This window comes from Daphnia magna, linkage group LG4 (assembly GCF_020631705.1).
Source record: "Daphnia magna isolate NIES linkage group LG4, ASM2063170v1.1, whole genome shotgun sequence".
NCBI classification, from domain to species: Eukaryota; Metazoa; Arthropoda; class Branchiopoda; order Diplostraca; family Daphniidae; genus Daphnia; species Daphnia magna.
The window spans coordinates 9,363,221-9,372,184 of record NC_059185.1 but is presented as its reverse complement, the minus strand read 5'-3'; the positions used below and the strand labels follow the sequence as shown (position 1 = coordinate 9,372,184).

The window sequence follows — 8,964 nt, the reverse complement described above, 5'->3', positions numbered from 1 at the left end:
TTAATGTTACGTAAGAATAAAGGGTAGGGAAAAAATAAGGAAAATAATAAAGAATAAATTGTTTTGGTTCTTTACATAGCTATCCGGTTCCAAAAGAAGGCGTCTCGCAATCAATCAAGGTCAAATTTGGAACGGAATAGAAAGTGAGTGAAAACAAAAGAAAGAAAACAACATTAATTAATTCAACAGAACAGCTGCTTGTCGATGCGCTTGTCTTAGTGCGTCCCGGTGGAATTTGTTCCGTGGAGGCTCTCCTTGTAGAAAAGGGGCTGATGGGGCAAAAAATTCCGAGGCGGGTTGTTGAATAGAGGCGGGGATAGATTTGAGGGGTTTAATAACGCGGGGTGGCCTACTTCTATATCATTATCAGATGTTTTGGTGAAGCAAGTAAAAGGGTTACAAGTACTTAGAAAAGGAAAACAAGTATCTTGCAATAAGGGAACCTACTCCACAAAAATGAAAGAAAAAGAATCCGATAAATCTTATCCCTAGAAGACTACAAATGCTACTTGATCAACTAAGAATCTTAGACGACAGGGAAACGTTCTTTTCTTTTTGGAATGAGGAAAGAAGAGTGCTCATGTGAAAAGGATTTCCAAGGTCGATGCTATGTTCTTCTTTAGCAGCAGCAATTATCTCGGCGATTGCAACTGCGGTGCTCATCGGGTGGGGGGTTAGCGCGGGGTGTAAACTTAGTGCGAGTAGCTTATCAATTTCATACTGCAAAGTGTTGGATTATTATACCGGGGACGATTGGATGCCAAGAACTGTTTTTGTAGAAATGTGCTCGGCCGTTAATGTGGACGAAATTTTTATGCCAGTAACAGGGGTTGTAAGGCGTCAGTTCCCATCCTTCAGTGTCTAAAGTGTAGTCGCCGAGTTTGGGTTGAGGACCACAGCTTGTGATTTCAGTGGTGATCGTTGAATTTTTCGGGGAGCATTGATAGACGCTGATCGATTCACCAGTGGCTATCAATTTGCTACATGTGGGTAAATTAAGGTAACTGGCAGCAAGCCATCCACTGTGTTGTGCGTTGGCGATAGCAGTTTTGTGTGCCAGCACTCGATTTTCACATTGAAGAGCTTGAATTTCTCGAGCCACTCCATTTATTCCATCGGTAGTTCGGTCTCGTGCGTATTGAGAATGTGCCGCTCCGCTGATTTCAGCCCGGATAATGTCAGCAATTTTTTCGATGTCTTCTTCCAGTGGTTTACTTGGATGAGCATTGGTATGAGTTAAAGAATGTAAACGTAAAATAACTTTGTCCATTCCGAGAACTTGTTTGTAACTTTTTTCGGATGAATTAGAATATTCCTCGTTAGTTGTATTGTAAACAAAGTCAAGTTGTTGTTCGACGTCACGAATTCTTTCTATTTCACTTTTGTTAGTCAGGTAACGTTGAGCGATACCTGTTTCCACAAGCCTTAGTTTGCACTGTTGAACTTCTCTTAACGATTCTTTCCAGACAATGGTCACTAGGTTGTGAGAAACGGATCCGTTGATCCCTCCCGGTATATCGCCAATGGGTGAACTTATCGTACAGTTAGCGCACTCAGTTTCTAAAGTAACTTTTTCTAATCGACATTTGATCAGCTGATCAGCTGTGACTTGAAGCCAGCTACCCTGCACATTTGGAATACGTTTGAACGACCACTTATTGTTTCCTAAGTAGTCCATGCTTTTGCCATGGCACAATCGGGAATCACGCATTTTTTCACATTCATGTGCATTGACTTCTATTGGCACTCTTGATTGACTTGGAGTTTGCCAACCCTAGAAGTCAGTATAAATGTGTTTCTTTTCCAGCCATATGGTACACGAATGGCCAACAAAACGGGTGATTTGGGGAAGAGTAGAATAGACATCATAAAATACTGAAATAGCGGGAAAGGGGCTTATTTCATAATCACAGTCATCGCTAGTGAATTTTAGGAACCCTTTTGGCTGAGAAGCCGTACAATTACAAATAGTGATGTTAAGAGCATGGAGGCGACAGAAAAACGGTATGATGAGGAGAGGTAGAAGACATAATCTATGAGAAAAGTAATTTCAAAATCAATTTCAGGGATCCATTCTATGAATTATTAAGATTACTAGTACAAAGTTTTTAGAATTTAAACATGGTTTGAAGATAGTTATAGTGATTCGAACGTAATTTACAAAAAAAAAAAATTCAGCAATACAATTTCAGAATTTGACAACTTGTTTTAAAAGATTCCGAGGACGTAACCCGAGGCGACGCTCTGGTTGTATGGGTGAGGTTGACGTCTCTGGAATCGGGTTGGAAGGTAAGGAAATTGTTGGTGAACTTATCATTAAATTTGGAGTAGGAGGAATTGTGGGTGGGGGTCTCATCAAATTTGGAGTAGGAGTTTCTTTTTCAGAAGGAATTTGTTCTAACTCAGATTGAAGGTTTGTTTCTAGGGGTAGAGGAAAAGTTTCGAGTTCTTCTACGGTTTCTTGTACGAATTTTTCGGCTTGTTTCTCAATTCTTACATTAAAAAAGTCGACACCTGGTTCGTCTTTCCAGATCATTGACTCAAATAGGGGTTTTATTCGATTCACATGTGCAAGCTGAGTTTGTCTTCCTACGTCTTGTTGTATTTCCACAGTACTATTGTTCCTTACTTTCAAAATTCGAAAAGGGCCTATAAAACGGGGAATGAGTTTTTTACTAATTCCCGCCAAGGGCGTTCGCATATCCAGTAAAACTTTATCTCCTACGTTAAATTTTTGCTCTTTTACGCGTTTATCGTACTGGGCTTTTTGTTGTTCATGAGCTTGGGAAAGATTGATTTTGACAAGCTCAAAGGCTTTGTGTAAGCGTTTCATAATTTGACTTTTATAGTCTGAGGGAGTAGCTATTACTGGGGGAAGAGGACGAAGGAATTGATCAATCGGCATGACTGGATCACGACCGTGATTTAGAAAATATGGAGTCTCAAGTGTTGACGAGTGGACAGAATTATTATAAGCGAAAACAACGGGGCCTAAAATATCCTCCCACCGCTCGAATCCATTCTCCAAATATTTCCTTATCATTTCAACAACAGTTTTGTTGAATCGCTCTGTTTGCCCATTAGTCTGAGGGTGATACGCAGTTGTTTTCATGCGTTTAATGTTTAAAGCTCTACAAAGCGCAGAAAATAATTCAGAAGTAAAATTACTGCCTCGATCTGTAATTATTGCTTTCTGGGACCATGATGTAAAATAATTCGTTCTACTAAGGCTTTACTAGTACTGACGGCGGTACAGTTGGTAAGAGGAATGACTTCTATCCATTTAGAAAAGTGTAACGAAACGCCAAGCGAAGCCCCTTCTTGCCCCTTTTCTTTTGCTTAATTAAACTAAGACCTTATTTCTTAAACTCTCCTTAACTTAATACCCCAGTAGTTGACCTAGTTATTAGACTTTCTAGAAAATATAACAAAAAGGAGAGAACAAGTCTCGGCACGCCCGTTATAAATAGAAACTTTTACGATTTGTCAAAAGCCGCCCAAAACGGCCTTAACCTGCCGTGGCTAAAAATATATATATTTTTGTCTGTTGGGCATTGCCTGAAACGGCCCGAAGCTGCCCGGCCAATTTTTAACAATCGTCCAAATTCGCCCGATACCGCCCGAATTTGTCCGCCTATACCTCTTCGTGACGTCCAAAATCGCCCGATACCGCCCGATTTCGTCCTCCTATACCTTAACATTGTTCCGTATGTCCCCCACGGGATGTTGACTAACATATAAAAAGCCACCGCAAACTCCCAAAAGTCAGTCAGATCTACTCTGCCTGTTCTGTGTGCCAACTTAGGCCTCTGCCGCTCTCCCGCCAAGCCCGTTACCGTAACTCTTGCAAGCCGCAGAATAAGTACCCTTTAAGTAATCACTAAGTAGCTGTTTGACTCTTTCTTTATTACGTCTATGCCTTGAAGTTAGTACCCATTGATAACCTTTAAGAGTCATGAGTCTTCTTTCCTTAATTTACGAGCTTGTCTGATCATTCTACGGGTACCTGTTGCACATCGGTTTATAATACACGGCTTTTTATTTATTGCGTGTGTGTTGTTTTATGCTTGCTAAGTATACAAGACATTGTGAGTAAAGACGCCGCATTAAATTTAACTTTTCCGTATTGGAGACAACATGACAACGTCATGTACTCCTTTACACTATCAGTTCTGCTTCACCGATTGACCCGAACATCATCAATCGATACCTTTGGAATTGGGCGAAGGGGTTGAAGGCGACCTCTTCTCTCCCAGTCAAATGGAAGTCGTACAATCTCGTGATTGCAAAGGCAGGAGAGGAAATCAGTCCTGAGGCCTTAGTTGTTGAACAGACCGACCTAACGGCACCTGGTACATTGCAGACCGCTGGCATTGTCATCTCCGGTGAAGAACAAACCACCTTAGCAATTGCACTGTTAGGAGCACATAAATATTCCATGTCCAGTCACGACTCTTACAGGTCGACCATTCTGGATAAATTCAAACAAATATGGGCTTCCTTTCAACCAAGGAGACCGCTTGACGCGGTTGTTGAAGCCGGCGCTGGATGGTCAGCACATTCGGAGTTCCGTAAGATTGTTGCAGCGATTGATATGTTCCTCGCTGCTGCACCGCAGACACGCTTCACGTCTGTCAGAGTCGCAACACTTGGATCCAGATATCTCCAATGCTCTGGATTAATGTCATTGCAGTATTTGTGGAACATTCTCGGATGGGATAATGACTGCTTGGTCGGGTTTATGTGGGACACAAAACTGGTAGAAGATGTAATCCAGCTGCTGGAGAACGGTCAGGAATACGATTGCCTAAACTCATACCTTCCATACTTGATGGATTTTGGCCTAGTCGTCAAGAGTGCGTACGCGGCAGCTTCCGTGCCGAGATTCACCATCTTTTGTCACGCCATTGGATCCCGCCCACTAAACACTGCTCCAACCGTACTACAGTCTTTAACATCGTCGGCCAATCAAAATTGTCCCTGGTAATGGCGGCCATCATGGAAAATTTCTGCCAATCACCGTAGAGACTCCCGCGCCATCTAGCGCTGAAGATTTAGTCAAAGAGGCTAATAAACAATATATTCAAGACCGTGTTACCGATTGTGAAAATAAATTAGTGCGTATGATTAACAAAGGTTAGAATGTGATGCCCGGAAAGCAAAACATGAAAGAACAATTGCAGCCGCTCAGTATACCGGTTGGGTTGCCGCTTCACATTTAAAATTACCACAGTGCACGAAATTACAAGCTTTTGGGCAAACTGCTGTTGTGGTTAAGTGTAACTGAGTGAACGTCACATTTGAAACTGTAATTACGTCATGCGGACCACAGCCAAAATTAAACAATTATACCATTAATCTCGATGGCTGGAAATTAGTTAAATTCCCCATGCTGTTGGACCAACGGATTCATTAACTTCAACGATAAGCCTTACGCTTTTTGCAACAATACTTTGAAACGAGTTGAGGCTAACATGGTATTGCCGGAACAAACGCTGGCACATTCCTGCCGTTACGACGACGTAAAATCCTTCGATTATGAACATCGTACTAACCCTGCTTACAACGACAACCTACTTAACCACATGAATGTCATGGCTGATATAGTAGCCGCCATGAATGAACATCCACCGACCGAATTTTTGTTAAATCACCAGCCCAGCGCATCAAGTGTGTTAGTGACAGCCGCTGGAGTAGTACATTATACCAGCTGGTGGGAGAGCATTAAAATGGGGTTCTTCATCAGCATATATTGTGTATTCTCGGCCTAGTCATCTTACGTATCTGCTGCTGGTTGGGTATCTTTAGATTCATAAGAAAATTTTGCGGCTATCCAATAGAAGAGGCTCGTTCACCAACCACCAACCGCACCGCCGTGCATCCAGTTTGATTACGGGACGTAATCTCGCACCGCCGGGAGCGATGTAACAAAGGCCTACAAATACATTTAATTATGAAACCCACATTCTTATTATATTATGTTTACTCTCCCTTGGCATATAATTATATCTATATTTTACTCTCTCGCATCTACTCTTCTTTTGCATATTATTCGAATACTGTAATTCACATAGTAACCATTTGTCATAGACATCTTAAAATTGACCCAATTGAACACCTGCTGTGTTGATGTAAAATATGTGTGGAATCTGTTGACATTAAATAAATATGGCAAACCCTTCTCTCCTTTCATTCTTGTGAAATTAATGCGCTTGGGTATAGGGATGCTGTTTAGCACTCCGTTTTTCTCTCTCTTCTCTCTGCTGACAGCTTTAACAGCTACTGACTCTATCACGTGCTTTTTGATTCTCAACTAGTCGCTTGTTTCTACATCTAGTAAGTATAAAAGTAAACTATATATTGTAATTTAAATATATATATCTGCTGTTTGAACTTATTTAGTAAACTATCAATACTCGATAAACTGCTTGTCAAATATTATTTTTAACAGGTTATGGGCCCAGAGTAACGTTTTTTTTTTTTATTACATGAAGTTTAAAAATGGCCACTCAAAATTTATCTGCTAATGAATTGAGGGATTATGCAAAGTTTAATGGAATAAATTTTCCCCAATGGTGGTATGGTGGTATGCTAAATGGTGCATGCTAAAACTCAGAAGGAAGAAGTTGGAAAAACTTGTGCTCGGACAAGATCCAAAACCAGCAGAGGTAATTACTTTAACAAAATACTTTGTTCGCATGAGTAGATGAATTTTTAGAAGCATATGATGGTATCGTTATTTAAGGTTTGATTTCCACCGAGTAGGAAATAAGATTTTCCCCAGTGATTTCTGTTACGTCAATTTTTGGGATTCCACCCATAAGGTGATGTTTGTCATTGTAAATGTTCAGATTTATATATTTTTTATTTTATACCAGGGGCTGTTCATAAATTACGTAGTAGCTTTTTTACTGTTTTTGGACCCCCTCCTTCCCTATTGTGGTAAGCTGAGTAGAATCGGAAACCCCCTCCCCCCTAATTACGTAGTAAACGGCAAGACCCCCTCCTAAAAACTATATCTTAAAAAGTAGGGAAAGTAGGTCGGGGTCAACGACTAACTGAGACGAAACGAAACAACCAGTTTGCCATTCAATGGGGATTTCCCCTTCATGTCTAGGCCTGTCTGGAAGCTCCTCCCCATTTCCCCCAGGCTACTGCAGCAAATTTTACTTTTTTTTTCAAAAAATTTTTTTCCGCACACTACGTAGAAAAATAGGAAATACCCCTCCCCTCCCCCCTGAAGCAAACCGTAGTATTTTGTCAGAGCCCCTACCCCCCTAAAACGTACTACGTAATTTATGAACAGCCCCCCACCCACGAGGTGGCGATCACATCCCAGTGATTTTTTTTGTTGGATTCCACTCATAAGGTGACGAGTGAATTGGTGACGAGTGAACATTTTTTGTAAATGCAATTTTGCTGGATTCCACCCATAAGGTGAAGAATGTTGTTGAGAAAAGAATTTTTCTTGTTGGAATTTCCAGAATGAATTGATTGTTTTTGGGAATCCGAATATGAATATTATATTTTAGATTTTGACACAAAAAAAATTAAAAATAAATAAAAATTACTAAATCAGATGTTTTTATCTCAATACAGACGTTTAACGATGAAAATGAAGTAACGAATCAAGATGTTATGGACACTTGGATTGAAAGAGATACTGATGCCTGTTCCATTATTTACTACAATATCGAGCCAACATATCAAACTTCAATTGAAGGATCTGCCACGTCAGCTGAAATGTGGAACAGACTGGCTCAGGAATATGCACAAGTAGCAGTGGCTAATTTAAGTAAACTCACAGCAAAATTCTTTCAGTATCTAATGGACCCCGGTAAAAAAAAGGGGGAAAGAAAAAATTTTATATCAATCTTTTATGTAAAATAGGACACACTGTATCAGCCCATGTCAATAGAATGAGACAGATGGCAGAAGAACTCGAGTGTTGAGGCTCCCGTCACCGATCAACAATTTATTTATAGGATCCTTCAAACGCTACCTCCGAGCTACTATAACTTTATTTCGGCATAGGAAAGTGTTCCGCTTGCAGAGCGTTCGATTTCCAGTCTTACGTCACGTCTAATACTTGAGGAAACAAGAATGAAAAGCAGAACAAACGGACCAAATCCAGCAGATATTGCCTTTTTTGCGTCTCACCCGAACAACAAGCAACAGCAGGCAGCTGATTGTAATTCAGAGAACGCCTACGCAGCAAGCAAAAGTTATAATGGTGTTAGAGGAGGCTATACAAGCTTAAGAGGTAATCGAGGCAGCTCTTCAGGTTATCGAGGTGGTTATCGTGGCGGTAACAATGGTTTTCGTGGAAGAGGTATGAACTTTAAATTCTCCAAATTTTCAGACCAATTTTTTTTTATAATTTTTTTAAATATAAATTTCCAGGCTTTCACCGTGGCCCTAACTTTGATCAAATTTACTGCTGGGCGTGTAACCAACCAGGACATAAGTCTTTTACGTGCAGAAACAAAGGAAGAAAAGAAGAACAAAGATCTTCAAGGCAGAACAAATTCGAAAACAACCGCAACCTGAACAATGGTTTTTCTGCCTTGTCTTCCTTCTGTTTCGTAGCAATAAAGCCGACAGACTGGTACGCTGATTCTGGCGCAACGCACTACATGTCTGAACAACGAAATTTTTTTACTACCTTCTGTAACAGAATTCCCATTCTGCAAGCATGGCTTCTTCACTTTATCTCCCCCACATCCCTCGTCACACAGCCTCCACTTGAACCTACCATAAGACTGCAAGCAGCAACAGAATAGACCTTTTTCCCATCGACTCCCTAAAAGACACCTGCACCGCCCGAAGACATATTCTTATATCAGCCGACTAACACGGAAGCACCCTCGTCCAGCCGGAAATTCCTCGAACATCTTCTTACCTTTTCCCACGCCTAGAATATTCATGCACCTGCACCGCACGCGCCAGAACATTCAACCCCTT

General features: G+C 40.9%; 2 pseudogenes; one reads left to right on the top strand and one right to left on the bottom strand.

The window, feature by feature from the left end:
* Positions 1-585: 585 nt before the first annotated feature.
* LOC123471310 lies at positions 586-2,536 on the bottom strand (annotated as a pseudogene).
* Positions 2,537-6,501: 3,965 nt separating this feature from the next.
* On the top strand, positions 6,502-7,952 carry LOC116920563 (annotated as a pseudogene).
* The last annotated feature ends 1,012 nt before the right edge of the window (positions 7,953-8,964 follow it).